The following is a 24585-nucleotide window of genomic DNA, read 5'->3' as shown; positions in this document are numbered from 1 at the left end:
TAGTATTCGTCGAGCAATTGCTCCGATGCACATGGGAATATCATTACGTGCTACTGCTCGTGATTTTAGCATTCCAAGATTGACATTGAACTCCATTTTCTTTATGTAACAATTCAATAACACAACATTCATTGATTTATCATTGAAAAACCATAAAATTTGAGTAATATCTGCACTAAATCAACCAAAAACATAGGGGGTCGAGTTTACCCCACCATTTTTGAAAACAATGAACATTTTTGTAAAACGCTTGTATCTCAAGATATTCCCAAGTTCCAAAAAAAATGCTATATGCCCAGGAGTCTAACCTTTAATTTGGTATATAAAACGACTTGATCCGAGGTAAAATGAGCATTTTACAGCCAAAACCATTTACTAGGTCGGATTTGCCCCACCTTACCCTAATAAATACTATTAAATGTTATTAATTTAATACAAATTTGGTGCATATTTTCACGACTAATTAGTTCAAGAGATGTGTATTTTCATTCAATACAATAAAAGTTACTAACGTCCAAAAGTTTACACTCCTGTTTATTCTCAAAATTTGAAAGGGGCCCCTGTATTGAAAAGTAAATTGGAATCACGACAAAAGTTGCTTTCTTAAAATTTGCTGATTTTCGCCATTGTACGCACATCTTCTACGAACAATGTTTCAAAATTCCTTATTGAGAAAGTCGGTTTAAATGGCCTTTTCACAATTTCATTCATTTGATATGGCTTGACGTGTAAGCTGTGTGTTTAATTTACACAACAATAATACGATGCTTACAGTGCCACCTAGCGGTGAAAATGCAGTCAAGTGGGGATTCTCCTTGTAAATTGTCGAAAAATCCCATTCAAACTTCAGATACGTTGGTCCGATAGCTAGACTTGTCCGATTTGCTTCAAATTTTGTGTAAGTATTCCTGGTCGGACTAGGAATCGACTCAGGGGTGGGCCGATGGAGTTTTCAAAAATTCATTATTTTTCTAGGCAGTCTAATGTATATAAACAAGGGTTTACCTACCCTACATACATAGATAAAGGCACAGCATAAAACAGAGTATAAAGCAGATACCTCCACGAAATGATTGTGGGAAAGTTTTTCGCTCACAGCAGCTTCCCGCCTTCTAAATGCAGTAGGTAGTAAGTCGAAGTAGTGCACGGAATAGAGGGGAAGATGGGGTAAAACGCACCCCCTAAGGAAATATGATCATAACTCAGCTATAGAGCATCAATTGGGAGAATTTAATTAATGATAGCGTCTAGCCAAGATTTTCCTCTGTAATCACAATCATAACGCTTTGCAAAGTATTCAAAAACATGAAAAATATTCATTTTTTCAAAATCATTTTAAAATGACCTTTTCTAAAATAAGCGGGGCAAAACGCACCTATGTGGGGGCAAAATGCACCACAACAACGGGGCATAATGAACTACAACAACGGGGCAGGATGCACCACAACAACGGGGCAGAATGCTCGGTGAACAAGCAAGTAGTTTTGTTTTCTAACGGGATTTCACAAAAGTGTGCCATTAAATAGACTTAGGTTATGCAATTAATATGTTTTCAGAACGATTTTTCTGTTTTCGATTTAAAAAATCAGCAAAATGAACGAAGAGGGCATTTTGCCCCCGATGGAGCAGAGATATAAATTTAGCAATAAAAATAACTATTTAGTAGATTTTTCATATATACATAGTGCGACAGAATAATGAGCAACGGTATAAATAGAACTGGTATGCGCTGATATAATAATAAAACATCATTTATAAGAGCTGAAAATCCTTGTTGCACGAGCCACTATAATTGTATGAGAAGAGCACGTTTTTGATTTTTGTTTATTTCTCGAGTTGCTATTGATGTACGGTTATCAAACTTTGACAGTGTAAGTTAACTATGACGGACTTCCGACTGGTGCTACACTTTTCTAGAAATTTTCAGCAGTTTTCGGTATAAACAAGTAGTGCATTTTGGCCCGGGGTGCGTTTTACCCCATCTTCCCCTAACGAGGAAAAACATCAACCGAAAGCAGATTCGACAAGTTGGGAAGAAATATGAGCAAGTAATCTATTATCGAACAACACATATTTCCGGATCGGTTGTTCGTTGGCATTTATGGCATCGGTTATTGTCTTTCAGGGTGGAATTTTCAGCCCCGGAGGCCAGGATGCGAACGTCCTATGGCGGAAATAAATTAATGGATTGAGCCTCGGAAGAACACCTGACGCTTCATGTGTTTAGCACAGGTTCCACGTCACGACCAGATTGGTTAGGTTCCTGTCTATTTCACCTAAACATGTTCCGAGATATGTTCATTTTTCTCAACATTCGACTCGGTCGAATTCTACTCCAGCGTCCAGTGCCCAACGGGGATTGTATATTATGAGCAGATTATTGCTGTTTTTCGTCAGTCATGAAATAAAGAGCTGGTTTTGCATCCTTCCCGCAGTGCCAAGCAGTTCGAAAGCAAAAACAGAGCTGACCATTCTTTCCTATCGAGGAATCGAGTGATTTAGCTTGGTCGAATGGGTTATTGATTGTATGCGATTTATTAAGTAAAAGAAATTAATCAAATTATATGAGTTTACTTCCCAATAGAAAATGCGCTGGTCGAAGGAAACCGATGAAACAAATTGGTGGTGGTGAGAAATCGATCTACAAGTAAATTAAGCGAACTTGGTGTGAAGAGTGATTCATCAATCATTCGTAAATTTAAGACGTATACTTCAAAATTCCGTAAAGGTGTTCTAGATAATTTTAGGACTTATATATGAGTATCTAATAGTAAGATATAACCACAGACTAACAGACATAACACTATGAGGGAATTCCCGCAGAAAACCTCGATCCGACAATTTTCCCAGAACACTAGTTCCACCTTTTATTCACGGTCCCAAACACTCATTTACAGGAGAGTTAACCCTCAGGTTTGGGAATAATTTTTCACTAGTGGTATATCCCCCATATGCTTGTTCATATGCCAGTGGCGCCATAATTTCAAATGTGGCCACACTCCCAACTAAAATATATTTAAAAAGACCGTTAAAGCGGGCGAAGCTTTGTTTTTGAGTGTTATGTCTTTTAGTCTGTGATATAACTGCTTGTTTACGAATGTTGAAGGTAGCAATAAGCTACTGAAACTGTCGTATGCTGAGAGCTTTTCATGTTTGTCTTCTATATTTCAAACCCATCTGTGTACACTACTAAAAATTTGCACACGAAGATACCTTGGAAACAAACACATTTTCCAAATTCAGCTATATTGACACAATTGTACCATGCACCCCACACGCTCCACATGGTGTTGCGCGGGTACCTCGTTTTGGCACAATTTGTAAATGGTATATGTTCCCAGGTGAATCCGAGAAGTACAATAATAATACTACTCTCAATTAATTCCACCTATACAACGGAATCTGATGACTAACAATTCCGACCCCTCGTTACGATAGGAACGCCTTCCTACCGCGGTATGAAGAAAATATGGGTTATAAAAGAAGCCTCGCTAGTTTGGTTCGATTCAGTTGCCCGCATAAGTTTGTAGGATCTAGTAAGCATCCGAAGCCAACCCAACCCAACAAACTGATCAAGATGAAGCTCCTGTTGCTGGTATTAGTGCTGATGGTGGGAGTAGCCTACAGTGACCCAATACCCGATGACTTCGATTTTAGTTGGCTCGGGCAAACTGACGACATCTCTCAAGCTTTCGCGAAGGCTCTGGACACCGACAGAGTTACGACGGATAGTTCCGATAGTGATGCCAGCATAATCGACAGCCAACAGAGTTTGAGCAACTATTAAAGAGGTGTGAAATGTATTGTGTTGAAATTAGAAATTAAACATGTTTTTCGCTGGGAAATATTCAGCACCTTTACATAAGTGTAACTCTAACTCTCCTAGACTTGGTGTTATGTTCCCCAAAAAAACTATTTTCTAGAGGTAAAATATACTATCAGACACATTCCAAGTAATAAAAAGTCCCGCACAAAACGGATAAAGGCAAACATTAACCAAAATTGACCTGACCTGAGGAGTGATTAATTTTTCTAACGAATGTGATTCGATCGAATCAGATATTAGTTTGGTTAATGTCACGAATTATCTGAAGTGTTATTATTCTTCAGTAAAAACTGTTACTTTGCGTTATAGCTTATTCTCCCTAAGTCACAATATTTTCATATTCGACCCATTTAGATGACATATACTGCCAGCTGTCTATTTGCAATTGTGTCAACAAGTGAAAAACCCACCTGCAAGCCACTATTTAATCTTCTCCCATCGCTATCTCATTGTGGTCACAAAGTGCAAAGAATATGTCTCGCAGATACGAAAAAATTGTGTACAGTACACCACCACGGTGACATTTAAAATGTAATATTTTTGAAGAGCGTGCAATAAATTCGCGAATGAATTTTAATTAATCTCCAACAAACCCTCGCTGGTCAGTACGCGCAAATCAAGTTGAGTGCGTATCACGTGTCGAAATATGACACGTGTGTGCAATTGGCTCATTGCCATACGTACCTACAAAACGCCGAAATAACACCGTCAACCCAATGCACACACAAGCATAAAAATAAATTAATTTATTCCAATTCGCAAACTCACAAGCAGCACACACACGTCGCACCCTGCAGTGTTGAACTCAATCCAAAACCATCTTACCAACCTACCGTTCCCACCTATATTGCTAATCATTGAATGTACAGACACGACTCGAACCTATCCACAGTGGGACGAGCCCGGACTTAAGTCCAGATATGAAGGTTATGCGATTAACTTGTTGGTATTTTTCTTGTATTAACTGAGCTATAAGAGACATTTTAACAAGATTTTAGGTAATTTGGAAGTAAAATGAATTTATGACACCTTTTTGAAGGGCATAACGCAAGTGGTTTTTGCATAATCTGATCATAGGAGCTGCTTCCGTTTATTTTCGTTTTTCGAAGAAACGGTTCATTTCATGGATTGCATTGCTTTACCAAAATTTTCCATGTATTTTAATTACATCGTAAAATCACCAAAAATAAATTACTAGCTTGTGTAGTTTTGTCATGAACTTTTATTGAATTCTAACTTCAAATGTGATAACAACAACGACGCCCGTGAATGTCCGCGTTTCTCTTTAAAATGTGTCTATACTAGTTTTGCAAAAACTTGCAATAAGCTGTAACAAGTGGTTTAGTTTCGTCCAAGACTGTTGAGATTTTTGCGTTTCGTAATTTGTGTATATATATGTGTGTAGTTAGTGTCAAGACCACTGGTAGCGCATATCGAAGGAAGTAGGCGACCATGGAGGGTGGCGATAACCACACAACTTTAGGGACGGAATGAGGCGAAATATGTGGACGACTAAGGGGTCAACGGTCGAGGTTCGAGGTGAACGACCAGGCCTAATAACGCCATTAGCCTGAAAACCATCTAGCAAAGCAGTACTAAGAAAGACGAAAAGTTCCAGAAATTAAGTGAAATTGCAACTGTCTGACTAACAAAGCGATCAGCGAATAATTTGAAAAGACAATCAGGTAATGACAATTCCAGACAAAACTTCCCGAACCTAACCAACCGCACCCAGATAGAATTTCCCGAACCCAACCGACAACATACACGACAATAATTAAAGTCCAACCCCAAATGTCCCTACAGGAGCCTTCGGATAACCCTTGAAACCCGCCGGAGTGTGCTAGACCGCAGTATTGCCAGTCCCGCAAACCGCTACAAAACGCACGGTGTAGTTGCGACCGCCAAGACCCCGTGGCCGCCCGCGAGTTACGAGGAAACTGGCCTCCAAGTGCACAGTGGTCGCAATGGTATCAAAACGTGCGTTTAATTAATGGTGCTCTAGGAGTTGATTTTAGCGACTACACGACGACGACTCTGACTACACAGTCGTTTCTTGAAAATGATATCTTTGCTATGGTTCCTACTCATGAAAATACAGTAAACCTTGTTAAACGTCTCTAGTGTTCACTTTCCAAATCCTGTTAATTTATGAATAACTCGTATGTTTCAGATAACAGAAATTCAAAGTTCACGATTTATATGTGTTTATTACTCTCAATGATTTTTTAGAATATTCGACACATAGAAAAAAATCGCTAAAAAAGTTATACTGAAAAACTCGTACTTATTTTGTTACAAAATACAAAACACTCATTACCGGAAATTATTTTTTGTATACAGGCCGGTGGATGCCCGTTGTGAGTAGTATTTTTTCTTCTAGTACTTGTCACTGTCTTTCTCATAGAATCGAAATGTCTTCCACATCTCTTAGTAATTGACATTCAAAATGGCGGTAATTTTAACCCACTTTATTAAATAACCTTTCAGTTTTGAAATAAAAAATGTTGACGTCTTCGACAAATATTTGTAATTTCTTAATTTCAATAACTTCATGCAATGTTTGAAGCATTGCAAAAATCTCAGAAAAAAGTTATAATAAAAAATGATTTTTTGAGTGCCTACCACAAACAACGCGCTTTATCTCAACACCATTACATTTTGGAGAGTTTGCATGATCAAAAAGTTTTCTCGCAGTAGAATTATCTATAACTTTGTCATTGACATCATACCTCTATCTCGAAAGTTAGTAGAAATAAATTTTCTATCTTACTTTTAGGTGGATTACTCACAATTCAATATACATCAAAAGAAGGGCGCTTCCATTTTGAAAAAGTGTTCCTAACACATCAAAATTTAAAAAAAAACTGTCGATGGAGACGCGTGGATATTACTAATATTAAATTTAAATAATCACTTTATAGCAAGTATGACACGAATACATGCACAACATTCAAATAATATTAAGAGCATGATCTACAAGGATTTTATTTTATTTTATCAAGAGAGAGGAGCCGAATGGAACGAGTTATTTAGAGGAATCTCTTTCGGAAAAATCTCTAACCCTATGTGCGCGGTTGGGAATCGAACCCAGGTGAGCCAGGGCCTAGCCTCTAACATTTATTTTTTGGTTCATTATGGATTCGCCAATAAGTAACTCACGGTCCCTCGAAATGTCAAACCCAACGATGACGTTTTACTAGCGTCAAATGCACGAGCACTCATTTTTTCTATCGACGAAATGTATCTTATGGCATATTCGTTTTTGACAGTGCACTACACCGGTGTAGTCGGTGCTACACTCATTCAAACTTGGGTGTAATCAGTCTATCTCTTTCTTTGCACTACACCGGTGTAGCACCAAGAAAAAAACCGAAAACGCCATTAGTTACAACAACTAAATAGTACTAAGGAAAATAGAAATAACAGAGCATGAAGCACAAATTCTTAAAAAAGGCATGCCACCTTGCAGCTCTAGGTTTTGTGATATGATCGAAATGGAAGTATCTTCGTAACGAGGCAAGTATTTGGACAAAAAAGCAGGTTTTAGGATAAAATAAAACGTTTCTGTTGCAACTAATTATACAAAGAATATTTTTAGAAAATGGAAAAATACCATATATCAGCTGAAGATCGTTTTGTCAAGTTTTGCTATATCGCTGGAAAATATAGAGCACTTCATGATTTTTTTCAGATTCAAAGGAAAATGATAACAGTAGTTGGATATTTTGGGTTCGTGTTTTTACAATGTCTGAAGTTTTCAAAGTGTTTAAGGAAGAATTAGTCCACGATTAAATTCAATATATAAAACATACTAACAGTATGAATCGATCTTATGAAAAAACGATTGTTTCACAAAGACACGTTTGGGTATTTGACTACATTATGTATCTGAGGCAGCAATTTGATATACATTATTACATACGATATTATTATATACTATATTGGATCTGTTCTTTATTTGCTAGATGCTATCAGAAATAATTTAAATACGACGCTGCACACTGACAAAATATTTAACAATTCGATTCAGAACGAAATGCCTGCACACGAATACGTGGGTATTATATTACTTCCGCATCTAACAAGAGTTGTGCGCATAATTGCTTGAATAAGGTTTTTTTTTTGTTTTGATTATAGAGGTTTTAACCTTAAGGTCATTCGCCTCTTCGGGTTAGAAAAATCTCTTATGAAAAATTTCTAACCCTATGTGCGGGGTCGGGACTCGAACCCAGGTGCGCTGCGTACAAGGCAATCGATTTACCAATACGCTACGCCCACCCCTTGAATAAGGTGATGTATTGATTTGGTACCACATTGAGACATTCTGACCGAAGCAACAATGTTACCCACGGATATTCGTCGCATCGGCCTGATGTAACACGATAAACCGTTTGGTGTGAACTAAACAAAGCGCCATGGAACCTTTTTACGATATAAATATGCACCACTCATTCCGGAACCGGTTCGGATTTCTGAATGGAGTCAGTATGGATTCCAACTCAAATGCAACAACCGATTCCGACTCAATCGGTTTCAGAATCAGTTGTTGAATTTGAGTTGGAGTCCATACTGGCTCTATTCAGGATACCGAATCAAATTCCAAATGGTTTGACCGGGTAGTATCATGCAGATTCTCAGCGCGATTGAATTTTATTTTGATATCATTGCTGAGAAACTATGGACAGTACCAACTGAGTTGAAGGGGAGACCTTCGTACTTTGGCGTGACTAGCTTCACGTTGACGCCGGTTCACAAATCAGATAAAATTTTCTCGCTGGGTTGATAGATAACGCTATCTGAAATGATAGATGGTAATTTATAATTAAAATAAAAAACGTATGCGTACTGTATTTAGTCCTCATTGTCAACTTGTGATTGATATCCCGCACACCACACAAGTGGAGTCTTTCCCAAAAGATCGTCTGGTGTAAACCTTATTTACGTTTTCTGCGACAAAACCGAATCCATTACATTCCTTAATCCCTTTGTATACATAGGACAATATTAAAGATTATTAAGGATAATATTAGAGAATACAATAATTATATTTACAGATAGACCTGCTTCGAAAAACGAAGGAGGAACATTACAGGTGCTTTTCGAGCACAATTTTTCACAACACATAACTTTCCATTTTTAACCATAGCAACTTGCACTATTTGTTTGGCTGTTGTTAGGTTGCGTTATTTTCTGTTTTTAAGTACACTCGAAAAGAAACCAAACTGTGGCGCCATCCGGTGGTGAGTGGAGTCAATTCTGAAGGGACCGAAGTAACTCATTTGAAAAGTGTAAAATAAGCCACGTATTTTTGAGACATTCTTCGTTCGATTCACGTCTTTATTATTTGTCTTTGGGTGAGCTGCGTACAAGGCAATCGATTTACCAACTACGCTATGCCTGTCCCCGAATGGAAAGAGTGATTCGTTAAACGGTGAAGGTATTTAGAATGTTTAAATTAAGTAAACATTTGCAATCTATTCAAGTTTGCCATTAAATGTTTCTGGAACTGTTTCTTGATAAGTTACGCAGTAACTGTCAAATTGAGTGAACACTGTTGAGTTCAAGTCATTTGGTAAAAATATTTCGATCAGAATTTATTTAGTACTGATTTATCTTAAAGGTAAGCGATATAACCCAAATAAAAAAGGTCATTTTTAAACGAATCATATACGCGAAAAAAGGGTTTTTTAGGTTTTATGTAAGGTATGAAATAAGCGACCTAAGTTTCTTAAAAACACACGTGCGAAAAAATTCATTGCCCATCCTGTTGATTAGTGAATGTAGTTAAACATTCCACTAAGACGCGCACAAGTTTTATTTAAAAAAATAAAGAAAATGTAGTTTTCATATCATGTAACCCAATAATGAAATCAGCATTCCAAAATTCGAACACATCTTATTTGATACATAAAAACTCAACAATCATTTTTGAAGCACCACGTTGAGATGTATATCAATACGTTTCAACTTTGATGATAAATTCAGCTTATCATAATTACTATTAAAAAAATTATTATGCTCATAAGACAAAAGACTTACTATTGATCCACTCTACTAAGTAGTCAAGTTAATTTCAAATAATTTTTTTAACAAAAAAGGGGATTCAACGTACAAAAATTTCTTTAAAAAAAACTTACGAACCTTCACATCAAAATAAGTACTTTTGAGCCACCCTAATGTATAATAAGGTTTTTTTGACAAGCGCTAATATCATAATATCATAATAATATTTTCTCTCAAAGTGAATTTTGATAGTATACTTATTGGCCCTTTTCAATAAACACGCGAGAGCTGTTGAAATACATAAACTACATAGCAATAGAACATAATTTCAGTTAATTCCGCATTGTTTGATGATAAAAAGACGCAAATAAATAAAAGAGATATTAGCGTTCAAAATAGTGACGCAAAACCGTGACATCGTTTGATTTTCGATTTTAGAATGATATCAAGCCCTAGATAGTGCAGTTAGACATGCCTGTCCGGTAGGGCATTGCAAAAAAAATATTTTTTTGAATTCTCAAAGGCAAATGTCAAAGTAAGCTCAGATGCCGAATTTCACATCATTTGGACAATTTTAGACCCCCGCCCACTTCGATTGAATTTTTTTGAAATTGGTATTGGAAAATATGGAGGAAAAATACATTAAATGCTATAACTTTTGAAGTAGCAATCAGAAAATTACAATTTATACCACTTTTGAAAGGAAATAATCTTAATATTTGAATGAAGATATTTTTGTTTCTAGGAAAATACTGGAAAGTTGGGTACTGGGCGATCTTGGCCCCAAAATCCCACATTTTTAATGATTGTTCTGCTCCGTGATGCAAATCATACATATTTTATAGTTTTTCTAATGTAAAAAAATCTCAAAAATCGATCGGAGCCTTTTTGACCTTTGTTCAAATACGAGAAGTTGGGGTTAAATGGCATTTTGTCATTCATATTAAACTTCATCATTTTCTCGTGCATATATCTCTATTATTTTTCACTCAGGCTCAGGCTTTCAGGCTTGACATTTGTCACAATATTAGAGGGGTGGGGGGGGGGGGCTTTGAGAATTCAAAAAAAAAATTTTTTGCTATGCCCTACTGTCCGGTTTGTTCGAGGAGACGAAATCGTGCTCCATCCACGCCAAGCTAGTAACGATCATGCCGAAAGACATCAAACTGGCGCACCGGATCCGCCGTTAGCGGACCTAAATTGTGTCTTCCACAATAAAATAAACCAATGGTATTTTTCAGGATCATCCAACTATATTGTAAGAATGTTAAACTGAAACTTTCATGTTGCGTTGCATTACAAACCAAACTCCACCTGTCCTTCTCTTCTGCCGACTTGAATTATTTTCAATCTTGATGTGTGAGTCAACATTTTTTTACCTGTGTGTGTTGTTTTCAAGAAAGTTGAAGTAGTTTTATTCAAAGATTATTTTATTGCCATCGAAGGAAAAACGGAATATCAAATCCAAACTCTTCATGCAAATACAATTGTCGCCCTGAAAAGGGCAGGTTCGGTTTTTTCTCGGCATCGTTTCGCGTGCCAATAATGAAAAATCGGCAATGGTCACGCCGGAGAGCAATTTGTTCAGTTCTTTGTCATTCCGGAAGGCTAGCTGCAGCTGACAGGAAAAAATTCTGACCTTTTTCTTACCTGTCAGCTTCAATATTTCGGCGGAGAAATATTCCATTATGGCCACCAATTAGACTGATGCTCTTCGGCGTAGTATCCCTTTCTCAGCAGATGGCGGATGCGACCCACAGGAAGCTGGAAACTGGTACGAAATGAGCGGGATTTTGGTTTTCCAGCACGAATGTAACACACTTATGATACCGCACTTGCATACGACCCCAGGTTTTGTATTCTGTTCAGTTTACGTTCGGATCCAATTGGACTGGCCATCGAACGAAATCAGTTTACGTCCATCGTCAAAGAGGTGGAGCTTTGAACGAAAACTATTCGAGTTTTGCGGTTCGGCGCATGAAATTAGCGATAACCAATCACAAACTTGCTACGGTCGGGTGATTTAAAATCAGATTTTTCGTTGTGTATGCTACTTTCTACGAGGGGCAAGCCGTAGCAAATAAACTAATTAGAGCCCAAATAGTCAGTAAACCCCTTTTTTACCCCTTGACACATAAAGTTCTACCCACAGATATCTGTGCTCTACCGTTTTCTAGCTCGAAAGAAACAAATTATCTGCAGCTCAGGCAAAAGATTTCCTACGGTTTGTTGACATAGAATAACATATTTAGCCTCAAATAGTTTCTTTCTTGACGAATGAAAATTGCCTGATATTTATTGAAATGGTAAAAAAATTAATCTAATATAGTAAGCAAGTATATGTTCAATTTAATAAATACATGATAGAATTAAAAGGAAAACTCCTTTTTTATTTTTTATTTTTCAGCATTCCACCAAGACACTCAAAGAGAAGCTTTGTTTTTAAAACCAGAAAGGGAAGAGGCCAAAAAAGTGTAGTCATTGTTAGGCACAATCTGATTACAATCTGGTTTTCGCATGTGAATAAAGTGTTCTGAGAATAGGAAGTGCGCCAGAGTCATGAAAGAAGCTTTTCGCTTTAATTCCACTACAAAAACTGCAATTCATTTTAATCCATTACCCAGTTATACTTGCACTTCAAAATACGCATGCACCACAGTGATGACATAATTATCTAGTGCTGCATTACTAATTGATTTTCCTTTTGCACTGACATTACTTTCTTTGACCACCAGTAAAAGTCCCCCACAAGAAGCAATTCTACGTGTCGACCTTTTTACAAATTGACCGGAAGTGACCAAGCATCAACAACAAAAAGTTTCTCGAACAGAAAAAACTACTTTAATTGTTCGTTCTACCGAAAAACGTCAAAAAAAATAAAGGAAAGGAACCAGCGTTCACGAACTCTCAGAACCTTATGGTTCGGACTCGCTTCAAACTTTGGATCTCTTTGTTCCCTTCCCACCCACTTCAAGTACCGTTTCATAGCTGAAGAAAACGGTTTGAAACAATCAGCGTCATCAGAAATGGTTTTTTTTCGTTAGATTGGCAAATAATGATATCTGCAGCGTTCTAATTTTTTTCCCTCGATTTCCGAAACAGAACTGCACGAGATGCAATGTAAGACACTCTCAAATAAATTATTCAACCAGCTTGAACTAATGAATGGGATCTGGGAATAGCGAAAAAGAATGAACTGAATCCGCGCTCGGTAGATGCTCAGAGGGAAAAAAAAACAACCGGTAACGATAGAACAGAATTTCCATTTTGATCATATTTTAATGCTCCGTTAGCATTGGCGTTGGCTCTTTTCCGGTACTCGGCGACAGCGAGGGAGTACAAAAGGAATGGATATTTCGTTAGATAGCCTTTATTCGTGAGTGCACTGATTGAATAGAAGTAGTTTCGTGTTGGCTATAGTGAAGGTTTTGTACGATTTTTCCTTGGCTATTTTTTTTTTAAATCACACTGGGACTGCTGTAAGCTAATAAGGCATATTCAATAGTTAGCGAAAAGACAATACCTATCATTTGAATTTGACTCGGTTCGTGAGATTCAGAACGTGCTGCTGAAATGAGTTTTTGATTGTATTGGTAGTTTTGTCAGTTATACAACGTTTAATGCCCATGTTAAGGTTGCACAGAGTTTGCGCAAAATTCGCAAACGAAAAAAGCAGTTTTTTTCCACACCGTATGTCAGATCTTCATAAAAATCAATCAGCGTATGTAGAATGTTGTTACAGTACTGCTGATTGATTTTTATGAAGATCTGACATACGGTGTGGAAAAAAACTGCTTTTTTCGTTTGCGAATTTTGCGCATTCTCTGTGCAACCTTAATGAGAACGCGTTAGTTGACTGAATCTCTTTTCATTTAGTCATATGTAACAGTTGAAACACAATTCTGCAAACCTTGAATTTTCTTCTGTCATGAAAATTGTGGTAGAGTACGATTTGTGATGCAGTCCATAGATTGAAGATCAATCGCACAACGAAATCGGTACACATTAACAATTCGATTATGTAAGAAAATCGTATTCTCACTGATGCATCATGATGGGTAGGTTACTTAGTAATTAGTATGCTTATAAGTAAATGATCTACCGATGTTTGTCGGACTCACGGTTTATAGCAACGCTTCGTACATATTTCAAATCTTGTTCATTAATGTTGAACAATTCAATACCACGATACCAATAATTGAAAATTTGTCAACAGTACATCGGAACAATATTTAATCTACTCATTTCAGTTACCAATTTTAACCCATTATGTTTTTTTATTATTGAAAGAAACGCCATGTTGCACGCCTCAATCTGAACTCATTTCTCCTGTAAGAAAAACCATTATATTGTGCATGTAAGTAACAAATTTACTTGTCCGTCTACATGTCGTCTCGCGAGGTGATTCATTAGGCACATCTGATATCGTAGTCTATATTGTTAAGTTCGATAACTTTATTGTGCCGGCAACAGGTTGGTATGTGAGTTACGAAACGATGCAGTCCGCCAATTTGCGACAGATGATAGAAACTGATAGAATGCGCAAGTTAGAATATGAGCGCTATACTTTAACGTTTACGGCGATAGTTGGATTTTATGGTGAGATTCCCGTTTTGTGATCTGGAAAATTGATTAGTACGTTAAAGATCGGTACTAAAATTTGACCCGGTTGGTTGCAATCTCCGAAGGAAGTTACTGACAGGAAGCTTTGAAATGGATTTTTAAATGCTGGTTCAACCCTTTCATGTTCAACTTTGTCTAATTCATATAGGGCTAAACCTTTATTTTTCCTTTACACTGATGTGGTCTAGAAACACGAAAAACCTGTGTTGATTGGTGCTTCTCTATCAGTGCTACAAGCCGCTCAATGTCTACCTTCCGATGCTTAATATAACTCTCCAAGAATATTTAAAATAATCCAATCACATGGAAAATGTAGTTGAAAGCAGTCTAAATTGATAGGATTTAATAGTTTTCAAAAATAATTCAAAGCAATGATTATATAGCAAAATTTCATTTCTTGATGTTACTGAAAATTTCCCTGGCAGCTCTGCTCCAATGGAATCCAATAAGGTCAATTGCAATTACGTCAGTTATGCGGATGATTTTAGTAAATAGTAGTGCTCAAATTAAAGGCATTATTCACAGTTATCAACTTTACTTGTTTTTGTGTTCAAATCTTATTCAACCAAAAAGTTGTCGCTTTTTGAAAATGTTGTTTATAAACAAAATGGGTTTGAAGAGGTTAAACCATTGTTATTGTAATTGATGACGATGTGTAAATAATTAAAGTATTTAAAATAGATATTGGGGATAATTAAAATATTTGGTACCTAAAGTAACTGATTAATTAATTAATCACTATTTGGGCCACAGGCCATACCCTCTATCCAACTAATGAATTTTATTCGCTAGTTGGACCCAGGAATGCCAGGTATTAGCGCATTTCCCCAAAATACCACGCAACCTTTCCCGATTGAAAGGAACGGCCGCGCTCCGTGAAACACCGCACTTAGCCTGTTATAATATAGCGATTTTGCATAACGAAGGGCTGAGTGATAACACATGTTATTCCAAAAAACAGCCCTGCGTTATGCAACGTTTTGTGCAAGTTGATTATACCAAGTGCAAGTGGTGCCAAATTCACCACATTCAGTATAATTCAAAAGTTCTTTTTAAATTACAGAATTGATAAAATTGGTTAAATGAGTTAAATCAATCAATCAAATTCTGTTTTTTTTAAACTGTCCTTGCGTCTAAACCAAAATGGAAAGCTTATTCCTACCGCTACATTACTTAATTTCAAGCGCAAATATCAAATGCAAGTGCTAGTTACACCAAAAACTTACTGGCAACCTTACAGCGGTATTTAGGAAGTTAGTTGGTGCGGCGTGTACGTTTCAGTGAATCTCTCAATAATATTTTAGGAAATCTGTGCGCAGCCTATGTAAAATCTGTGCAAATCTGTGTTAAGAAAACGTACAAGGTTGTTTTAACCCTTTATAAGGCAGCGGCAACTATATTGCCACCTTTTCGTTTCGTTCATAACGCAGAAATATGAAGTGAGAAGTGTTCCAATCTACTTGTTAGGAGTCTGGCAACTCTTCTTATTACTTTTTATTGAGATACAGTGAAAAGCGTCAGATTGGTGAAGAGTTTTTTGAAAAAAATACGGCGATTTCCTTTTGGATAATAAAATTAGCTCGATTTTGAAAAAAATACTCTAGACCCTATATGTTGGAGATGCAAATTTGTAAAAATAACTATTTTTAATCCGAAAATTTGGTTTATGAGTGGTAAAAATTACAAAGAAAAAAATTAAATGAACGTCTGTAATCTGTTGTCTCATTTTTCAACTTATCCTCAGAATCCAGGGGTTATTTTCTGTTAATCAGTTAATAACCAGTAACTCACCTTAATTTCTTTCTGAATTTCCGATCCAGCTCGATTTGTCTTTATATTTTCACTAATCTCGTTGGAAATACATCAAACACTACGAAGACTGACATTTTCTAACGGCGGTACGGGCGGTACCAAGTATATTTTCAAAACATTATTTTATTACGAAATAAATGTAAATAAACTAAGTGAAAAAACCGTGTTTCTATTAATATATCATCCATTAATAGTTCCACACTATGGGCCTTCTAAAGGGTTAAAACAAGACGTGGAGACCATTTTTTTAATTTCTGCAAGAGGCAAAAATTGCGCGCGAGGGCAAAATTTAACAAATCAGTGCTAATCTGTGGATTAAAAAGAAATCTGAGGAAATATGTACACAAAAATAAAAAACAGTGAAAATCTGTGCAATATATTGAAAAACTGTGAAACAGAATAATCTGTGCCCCTGGCATCCATGGTTGGACCGACTTACATACGTAAAACAGGGGGCCACTATTTGGCAAATATTTCGCACCCAACGTCCACTTGACCGGACCTGGTTATCACGGTTAAACAGCAATAAATAATACCTTTTACAAATATGTCAACGAATAGTACACGAGACATGCGAAATCGCTTACCCTATATTCTTTTTTTGGGGTGAAGTAACCAAAAAACGGGGTCCAAAGTGCTGGACCGAGGCGAGATGTTGGGTACACGCAAAATATATGTGATTTGACAACCACAGCCTACCCCTGACGTAAAAAAATTTCCAAAGAAGAACTTAGTACTGGGAATGCATCTGTTCCCATCTCTAATTATTGGCAGTTCAATTGTCGAAGTGAATTTGACATGAGATATTCACATTAAGATACTTTTTTGATGGACAATGGTCTAACTAGTGGACGTCCACTCTAAGACAAGACAAGACAACTTGTACGGTCGTGATTCGCTGGTTGGTCACTTTTCAACTGGACCGCTTTTTAGTTGGACCTCCACTTGTTGCACTATTGTCCAACTCAAAAGTATCCGAATGTCAAAATCTTATATCAAATTTACCTTGACAATCAATCTTTAGAGATGTGAACAGATGCATTTAGACTGATAACATCTCTTTTGGAGAGTTTTTGATATCTGTCAGTCGGTCCAACTAGCAAATCAAATTAGTTGGTTGGACAAAGGGTGTAGCCCAACCAGTGAATCACGACTGTAGGGTAAACAGGTCTAATACGCCCCCCCCCTTAAGCAAAAATAGCTATATTTCACCATTCGACACTATGATCTTCTCACTAACTACTCTAGTTTATTGTTATATTAGTTAAAAATTAGTACCCGTTTCATTTTTTTATTAAAAACATCCTGATACAAGTACAATTAAACATTTTTCAAAGATGCCTAAATTCTAGTTTTTTCTTTCACCCAGGGCAAAATGCCCCCGGTGAAAGTGTAATATGCCCCACAACAAGAGGACGGTATGCCCCACAGCAATCGGTGAGTATGCCCCACAACAATGGGTGGGGCGTTTTGGCCGGTGATGAGCTGTTGTGAATACATGAATAATTCTACACACAAGCCAAGCTATAAACTAAGATAGTAACTATAACATTCTAGTAAGCTACTTGAAATAGTTCTATCGAATCTGACTATTTCTAATTAGTTGTAATGCTTTTGGAAAAAGTGGAAGCTTACATAAAAGTAGCTCTTTTGAAACGTTTGTGTATATTGTTGTTTTGCAACATATTAAAAATACCAAACTAACTTAGTACGTTGATTTCATGAAACGATACTGTTATCAGTCATTTTTACTTTTTAGATAATTCAGGAATCCTGGGAATCGAAGAGGGGCATTTAGCCCCGGTGGGGCGTATTATACCCTTTTACCCTACAAGGAACGAGATGATTTCGAAATATCAAATCGGTGTAAATTGGAGCTGGTATTTAACTATATTAAATCTATGAAAACAGTTCAACTTTTTAGTCGTAATATGATCGATTCCGTAGTAGAAAAGATTCTTAGGGTTATTGTACCAGCCATACAATGTAAAAACTTCTCTAACTTTTTATTTAACCAAATGCATCGATAGATCGGTTCCTTATGAGCACAGTCATATTGTTGCTGAAAATCTGCTATGTTTTGCTGAGTTAAAATGTTCGAGTGCACTGACCATCGATGTTTTCCGCATAATAGTGCACAGTTCACACCAAATCGAACTGCACAGTTTGAAAGTGTGATGAATTAAAAATGTGATCAAAAGTGTAACTTTTTTGACCTTTGAAATATAGACTTCTTCTTATTTTGACTGTCTGGTAGATTAGCATGGGTACCAGTCTCGCGGTTTTTGTAACATATTTGATCAAAAAGTTATTTTTTGTCGATTTCTGAAAATTTCATTTGGCAACCGTTAAAAAAGTGTGATAGCGAAGTGCATCAAAAATCCAACTTTCAATGCAATAAATAAACAATATGAGCCGCAAAAGCGTGAGCATAATTGTAATTTGTTTATTGGGGGTTTTAACCAGATGGTCCTTCGCCCAAGAGTGAGCATAATTTTTCCGATGAAATATTGTCCGTGCTTTTCCAAAGGAGACGCGACAATTATGCGAAACAAATTTACAAAAATTATTGCGCTTCAAAATAAAACCAAAAGTTACCCGAGGTTTAGGGTTCCTAACAACCCGCCGCAATTTTTATAATAATAATAAATAATAAAATATAGTAAAATTGAAACGGGACTTCACGGTTTAAAACCAAAGTTTGTATAGAGAACTAGGGATGTTCAATAGGAAAGATTTCAATGAAAATGGCCATCTTCAATTTTTGCATAAAATCATATATAGAATGCTTAAAACATCGAAAATAGAATCTAAGCCACTTTCAGCTCAATTGGACAATTATTAAAAAAATTCAATATCTAGAAAACCACAATCGACAACTTCGTTATAATGAGAAATAATTTTAAACAGCATGAAACGTCAACATCTAATGTAAAAACACACATAAAACTTCTAAAAAACTTTTTTTTTTTTTAATAAATGCCTAATGCAGACTTTTTGTCGTTACTATCGAATTTTCTTAACAACTTAGTACAAAATGTGTATTTCTTCGAAAAACCGATATTATGAAAACTTTAAGATCATTTTGAAAGAAGGAAGCATAACAGTTAAAAATTTGCATGAAATTTTTAACAAACAAAAGTTATTCCTTAAAACTTTAAACATTTTTTGTATTCCCTATCTCGAGATAATCTAGCACACTAGCATTAGGACACTAGAGTGCGATCGAAACAAAAACAAACGTCAAAACGTTTTCTCACTCGCGCTGATGCAAATTCCCACACTACTTTTACAAAAAATGGCAAGTTACGGCGGGTTGCCTAGAACAAGGTTTCAATAGCCTACCGATCGCTAGCATCTAGTTTAACCCGCCTAGCCGCCTTTTTGTTCGTTTCGTTTCACTACATGTAATTCAACACACGTCCGGTGGTGCATGGCTGAAGTCGCAATGTGAATTAAAAATAAAAAACTTCGCAATATCCAGCAAACTACGCATTAAAACAAAACTAAAAATTACCCAACTAGCAACTAGGTTGCAACTAGACCGCCGCACAGTGGCTGGAGGCTGGCCAAAACCTCAAAAGTTTATTTTTGAAATATTAATATTTTATATTTTTACTAAATTTCTCATGTATTGAATGATGTATATTCAAAATTTTATGATCATTCGATAAGAACACGATTTTTAACATCAGTTTAAACGTAGCAAAGTCCGGATTTTTTAATGATTTTCATATCCGAAACCACTGTTGCTCTGTTCACTTCAAATGCATGTTGTTCTTTTGATTTTGGTCCGATTTTAGCACAACCAGTTTCATTGTGTAGGGGAACGAAAGAACTTGGTTAGTGAATAAAATACATTTGGTAAATTTGCTGGAAACTATAACTTTTTAGTTTAAATATGTTTGAGGTGGTCAAATCAAAAATACTTTTTTCACTAATGTGATCTGTACAAATTTCGGAATCATTTCGGAACGGTCACATAGTATACATTCTATGCGAAATAACCTCTACTTTTCGAATATCATGGTCTCGTTCTGCGCCTAGGTGCGCAAAATTTTTTAAGGAGATTTTGAAGCTTTGTTGCTGATATGGAGGCGCATGGTGTTTTGTGTAAAATAGTTAGACAGTCTACAGTAAACCAACACGTTATACAATGGATTTAAAGTAGTGTTCTTCATTTTTTATGATATTGCTGACATTGGTGAACAGTAACGGAAAATCTATCATGAAAACGGGATCATAGTTATAAGAAAGGTTCAATGACACTGTATGGAAAAATGCATTTAATATTTTACGACTTTTGACTTTAAAAATGAGCTCAGAACCTCAAAATTAGCTTAAATTGTGATTTTCAGCCAAATTAGGTAACATTTGAGGTTTTGTCCGACTTTTGTTTGAAGACCCGCCACTGTGCGCCGTGAGGGAATTTTTGAGAAACAAATTGAAACCTAGCATCAAAGCTTCATTGGTTGCAATTTTAAAGAGCGAGTAAATGCGCTTTAACCTAGGCTTATTAGCCAGGGCAAGGAGTAAATACCTCTGTCCCATCCCAAAGGACCAAAGGGGTGACATTAACTTTCTTAACCAAGTCTCTCTCAACGATTTATTATATCCCCTTTAAACTGAAACTGTCGGTACGGTTGTCCTCGTTTCTTCCTCCTTTAAGATTCAAAACAATTCGTTAATTAAATTATTCATTGAATGAATTATTTAATTGCCGTTTAATTTTGAAACATCTCCAAACCCAACTCTGCACAGTAGGCCTGGCCGCTTTAATTTTTGCGACATATGAAAATGTGCTGTAGGACGTTAAAATCATACAAAAATCTAGCCCCACATTCAACTTTTCTGCGATGGAGCGCAAAGTTGATGCAACAAAAATTTAAATCAATGCGTTTTTTGTGAAATAGGCGATACTTACAAATGTAAACATAGGGCATTTTGAATACATGCGAATGAGGGCTTCGAAACGCAACAAATTAACCTAAAAATTTGGATTCTATGATATTGTTTTCTTAAACTACAGCAAAAAATGCAACGGGCGAAACTGTATTTTTGTTTGTTTATTTGAAGTTTCGCCCTTCACGATGCACGATTCAGGGCGATACTTTCTTTGCTACCAGTTTCGAGGCGAAACTGTTTTTTTCGTATTTTTTACGATTATCAAGCTGATACCAGCTTCAAATAGTAACAATGATCGCTATTGAAAAAACCCGGACGAAATCGGTGGTGTAAAACGGTAGTTAATAGGTGGGACCGAAAAGGTAAACAATCGCCAAAGGGGCGATACTATCATTTTGCCGATTCAAATAGCAAAAACAAATTTTAATTCAGTAATTTCAAATACTTTATGAAGTTTTGAGTTTCGAACACTGAATCATGCAATCTAGGATGCAAAAAAAAACAATAGTTTTTGAATAGGAATGTAAATCAAGTCTGGAAATATTCACTGTTGATTTTCTTTGAATGGTGGCACTGCTTGAATCGCTCTTTTCAAGAAAAAGCGTTGAAATGCATTTTTTATGGTATTCGATGCAACTTTCTGATATTTACATTCCTAGAGTGATCTGCCTGGTTCGGGTCTTTATTCGTATTTCCCAGTTAAATTCATTCCGGAACCGGTTCGGATTTCTGAATGGAGTCATTATGGATTCCAAATCAAATGCAACAACCGATACCGACTCAGAACCGGTTGTTGCATTTGATTTGGAATCCATACTGACTTCATTCAGGATTCCGAATCAAACTCCGAATGGTTTGACCGGGTTATAGTAGTGATTTCTTTTCACGCTCATTCATAAAAACTCAAATTTGAGTGGCCAGCCACTCAATTTCATAAAAAGTGCACGTAGTCAAAAAATGAGTTTGCCTCGTTTACTCAGTTTTGAGTTTGGGATGCTAATGTCAAATTTGAGTAGATTTTACTCAAAAAGCAAATATGGAAAATAATAATTCCGTATTTTTTATATAACAACAAAGAATCTCACCGGCACTTCACATATGATTTACCTGAACCTCCAGGCGCTAGCAATGCCTGTAAATATAATCCTTAAAGCTTTCTCTGCACGTATTCCATGTATATCGGCGCCTCATAGTAATGGCAGAAACTACAAAAATACGAATGGATGTTTGATTTGAAAAACCTCAGAAAAACTTACCTTTTTGTGAATGATCCAAGTCGGCTCTACAACTACAGGATTTGCGGCTTGATCTTTCATAAAACTTAGTCAACGACAAAGTTCGTTCATTTTCTTTTGAAGTTAACTATTTTTTTCACTCGAAATATTGAAAATTGAATGGTTACTCACCAGTTGAGTTCAATCTACTTAAATAAAAACTCTTTTTTTGACACTGTTTACGCCGGGATCTGGCCGATACTCAAGCCCGGGAACCAGTGAAACACGACACACAGAGCGGATGAACAGCACCCAAACAGGGAAACTAAACTAACTCGGCTGGCCCCGCACAGGCCAGCAAAAGGGCGTTCTTTTCCGCCTTCTGCAATCACTTTTAGCCCGCGCAACACTAAAAGTCTCTTTTCTACAACATAATATTTATTTACAAAATATACACAAATAGTTATATTTGAATTCCACTGATTCGAATTTTCTCTAAGTCCCGGTCTGTGGGGAAGCGGTCGTGCGACGTATGCACGGCGAGCGCGACGCACAGTCAGTTCTGCTGGACTGTCTTGATCGGCGATAAACTTTGTACTGCCGTACTGCCCTGCTGCTCCCACAGGACATGAGACGGCTGAAGAGAAAGATGACCCAGCCGTGTGCGATCAACTGCTCTCGGTGCTGCTACGGCGACGAATTTGCATGGAAACCGTCGGATTGCAAAAAGCATTGTTCATCTCCAGTGGCAATTGGCAGCAATCAGCTGGGTAACGATGATGAGAGCTTGCCTTCGGTTTGCGTGTGCGCCAGCTGATCGAAATTGAAGGATAATTTAATCTGTGCCACCGGGGTGAAAATAAGCGATTTTGCACACTATCTGCGGGTGTCAATTTGGGGGGTCAAAATAATTATCTGGTACGATGTTCACTTCGGCGTGAACATTCTCCCCGCCTTGAATTATTAAGAAAATTCAACAAGTTGTCGCTTAGGCCACCGAGATGGGCCGAACCAATCGTGAACCGGAGATGGGTATACTAGGTGGACTCGTCGACGGCGATCGCGCAAAAATTACTGTGCGGTCCAGTCTACTACCGGAGTGGTGATCCCGTGACGTCATAAACGTTCGTGGTGATGGTTAGTGATTTTATACCGATATTCTGTCGGGATGATGCTCATAGACGGTGTAGTCCGATATTCTGTCGGATTGGTGATCGTAGAGCTTCGTTGATACGGCGATGTGTGCATGAGTGATAAAACGGTCCGAAATTCTGTCCGGATGGATGTGCGTACAGACCATAGTGCGGTTAACGATCACGATGCAAACTGAAAGAATAGAAAATCTGTACGCAAACATCGTTGCTGCTGAGCGAAAAAATTGTACTTAACTATTGTCAAGTCACAGCCGGGGGGTTCCGAGAACCCGCCCGGCGAGGCTTGTGCTCTTTACAGATGCTTCAGGAACTGCTCGATTCCCCCGAGCTTGGGCCAGGATCTCGTCTGGCGACTCTATACCCTGAGTGAGGGCCGGGATCTCGTCCGGCGGGTGTGTTTGCTGCTGTGGCTTCGTTGATGGTGGTGACAAAACCGCTTCGTCGTATCTTACTGCGTGTAGTGATGCGATGTGATCAACTTTGTGGTGCAATCCGTACATCCGTGGACGGATTACACGCAAAAAGATGGATTCCTCCGGTCCAACCACAAGGAGTGCGTTGAGGAACAGAATCCCACGGAAAGTTGATCCAGTATCGGGTGAGCTGACGAATGACGTGGTAAATTTGGCGAATGTCACTTTCCGGTTGCATGATTTCTGGCGAATACGCGATCATAAATCCACCAAATCGCCCTTTGGTGGGACCAGAAAACACCAACGGTGAAATATGAAGCACTTGGTTGCTTCCCAGGTCGGAAAGTGACTCGACATCCGTGTGTAGTTGTGTGTGTGTATGAGAATCGTCCTTCGGTCGTCTTTGACGGGAAAAGTGAAGCCAATTGCTTCCAGGAAGAACGAATCGTGCGTATATGTGGGTTGACGTTGTGCGCATTTTGGCCACCAGAGATCCTTAATGTGCCTAGTGTGTGTGTACGGGGTACGATACAGCTCTAATGCCGGTAGAGCAAATCTAGTGCAGGCTTATGTAGGGAAATACGATCACGCGCCGTTTCGATTGTCTGTTGGCGACACATACGAAGAACGGC

At 37.4% G+C, this 24585-nt stretch overlaps 1 protein-coding gene and 1 long non-coding RNA gene across 2 annotated transcripts in view; one reads left to right on the top strand and one right to left on the bottom strand.

The window, feature by feature from the left end:
- The window catches only part of LOC131693720 (NADH-ubiquinone oxidoreductase 49 kDa subunit-like), a 366118-nt gene that overhangs the window by 315874 nt on the left and 25659 nt on the right, over positions 1-24585 (top strand). The gene's annotated exons all lie outside the window — the stretch shown is intronic.
- LOC131693726 (uncharacterized) lies at positions 8510-8941 on the bottom strand. Its single transcript, XR_009306305.1, has 3 exons — positions 8882-8941; positions 8676-8812; positions 8510-8625 (listed from the first exon to the last, which is right to left on the bottom strand). It is a non-coding gene; the product is annotated as an uncharacterized LOC131693726 (long non-coding RNA).

This window comes from Topomyia yanbarensis, chromosome 3 (assembly GCF_030247195.1).
Source record: "Topomyia yanbarensis strain Yona2022 chromosome 3, ASM3024719v1, whole genome shotgun sequence".
NCBI classification, from domain to species: Eukaryota; Metazoa; Arthropoda; class Insecta; order Diptera; family Culicidae; genus Topomyia; species Topomyia yanbarensis.
This window is presented reverse-complemented; position numbering and strand designations above follow the sequence as displayed.